This window comes from Choloepus didactylus, chromosome 10, assembly GCF_015220235.1.
Source record: "Choloepus didactylus isolate mChoDid1 chromosome 10, mChoDid1.pri, whole genome shotgun sequence".
Taxonomy (NCBI): Eukaryota; Metazoa; Chordata; class Mammalia; order Pilosa; family Megalonychidae; genus Choloepus; species Choloepus didactylus.
Window position 1 is genome coordinate 118,151,226 of NC_051316.1, and position 2,387 is coordinate 118,153,612.

Consider the following 2,387-nt stretch of genomic DNA (forward strand, 5'->3'; position numbering starts at 1 on the left):
GACTGCATGGTATGTGAATATATATCAATAAAATTGAATTTAAAAAAATAAGTCAATAGTTTAGAGGTGGACTGTTATATATGAAAATAAAAAACCTTAAAATACAGCTTAAGAAACAGAACTTAGGGCCTGATTGCCCCAAAATAAGGCCTTCTTTGCTTTATCAGTAACAGTTCATTCATTAATTCAACAAATATTTAGGTGACCACGACAGGCCGGGCATGGGTAAAGAAGTAGGAAGAGGAATTGTAGGGATCAAGTGGGACCCTCTATAGGAAAACACCCTGTACACTCTTGGTTGCTATTAGAAAGAACCAATAACAGGAGGGCCTCGGAGCAATAGCGGGGCCGGTTTGGAACAGGGACATGATGGAAAAAATGCCGTGGTCTGCTCTGATGAGAGCTTTGGAACGGGAGGTGAGAGTTGAGGGATGGCTTCCTCTAATGGGCAAATGCCCTCAGTGCCTTAGGAAGGTCAGGGAGGACTACAGCTCTAATTAATGCTCAATGGGACAAAGGGTTTTGGATAATGGACCCAAGGAGATGAACTTCCGCCATGTTCAGTTTGAGAACCTGTTGCTCAGGGATGACCTGACCTGATAAAGAGGACGTTAGCTGACCATGGAGGGGGCGGGAGGGGAGAGACGCTGAGGTAAACCTGTTAAACCAGTCACTGCGGAGTGGCAGAGAGAGGAGAAAAACATTGTGGGAGGGACCCTGTGAGTCACATGAGAGAATAATTGGGAGGAGAGTTGGAAACAGCATTTAGTTTCAGACGTCCATATGTCATTGGATTGTGCACAGGTGAAAAAGAGCCCTTGAAATTTTAACAAGGTACTAGAATAAAAATTTTTAAAAAACAGGACTGCAGTGCTTGCTTTGGCGGCACATATACTAAAACTGGAATGATACAGAGAAGATTAGCATGGCCTCGGCACGAGGATGACAGGCAAATTTGTGAAGCACTCCATATTTATACGGCCTTTCAAATGGATGAACTATTCAGATGCTATTATGTGGCTAAAAGAACACAATATAAAAAAAGAAGATGGAACTTTCTATGAATTTGGAAAAGATATCCCAGAAGCTCCTGAGAGATTGAGGACAGACACCATTAATTAACCAATCTTGCTGTGTCGCTTTCCTGTAGAGCTCAAATCCTTGTATATGCAGCGATGTCCTGAGGATTCCCACCTCACTGAATCTGTTGATGTATTGGTGCCTAATGTGGTGAGTGTGGGAGGCTCAATGCGTACCTGGGATAGTGAAGAAATGCTGGCAGGTTATAGGGAAGGGATTGACCCCACGCCCTATTACTGGTATACAGATCAGAGAGATACAGAACACGTCCTCATGGAGGATATGGCTTGGGCTTGGAACGATTCTTAACTTGGATTCTGACTAGGTATCACAGCCGAGATGTATGCTTAGACCCTCGATTTGTCCAGCTCTGCAAGCCGTAACCAATTCCTCCTGAAGCATTAGGAAAGAACACGGTTCATGAAAGGAACAGACTACCTCTTAAAAAAAAGTCAAAATCTTCCTTTTTTTGTTCCTTTTGGGTATAACTTCCTGATTTCTATTTCTGTTTTCTTTTCCTACTACCATAAAAAGTAGTCCAAATTACTTGAACATCAAGTGAGATTGATATTGTCATTTTGAGAAAACACAACCCGTTACAAAATTTGGGGAAAATATGTGGCATATAACACTGAGGATATGGATTCATTTCACCCTTTGGTATCCAAGTACACCATGTTTTTTTTTTTTTAATTAAAGTTTTTACTGATGTTCTAAGTCATCCCAGTAACTTAATCTTTCTGTCCTTTTAAGTGTGACTGAAATTTAATTTATATCATTTTATTCTATCAATGAGTTAAAAATCTTGGGGAAAAATTGACAATATGGGTGTGAAAATTTGCTAATTTTAGAACAGGATATAATTCAGCAGTAGATACTGGGATCAAATTAATAATCTTTTGCATCAGTTCTTAATCTTTTCTAAACCTGTATAGCTGCTTAGAATTCTGAGGCATACAAATGATATGGAAGAATTTGTAAAAATGGAATTGTCTTAAAGAATTTGAAGTAAGAGCATGATTCTTATTCCGTAGTTAAATGATTTACATGTCTCCTAGGATTGGTTTATGCTAACGAGGCAGACTGATCTTCCTAAGTAATTAAGAATAAATGGGTTCTAAAAGAATTTGTAGCTGGAATCTTAATGACAACTGTAAGTGGCTGTTTGAGTTTTCCCCACCCTGTCCTCAGATCTAATCTGTGTTACCTTATTAACTCACAGCAGGCTTACTGAATGATTTCATTTCAGATTTAGTTCATTTCTCCCCCAAAATGCATGTCAAATATTCTCAATAGGCTGTATTTCC

The 2,387-nt window shown here is 39.3% G+C and overlaps 1 non-coding gene and 1 pseudogene across 1 annotated transcript; both read left to right on the forward strand.

Annotated features, from left to right (window-relative positions):
- Positions 1–794: 794 nt before the first annotated feature.
- On the forward strand, positions 795–1,463 carry LOC119505605 (annotated as a pseudogene).
- LOC119505833 lies at positions 871–977 on the forward strand. Its single transcript, XR_005210868.1, has one exon. It is a non-coding gene; the product is annotated as a U6 spliceosomal RNA (small nuclear RNA).
- Positions 1,464–2,387: the final 924 nt, after the last annotated feature.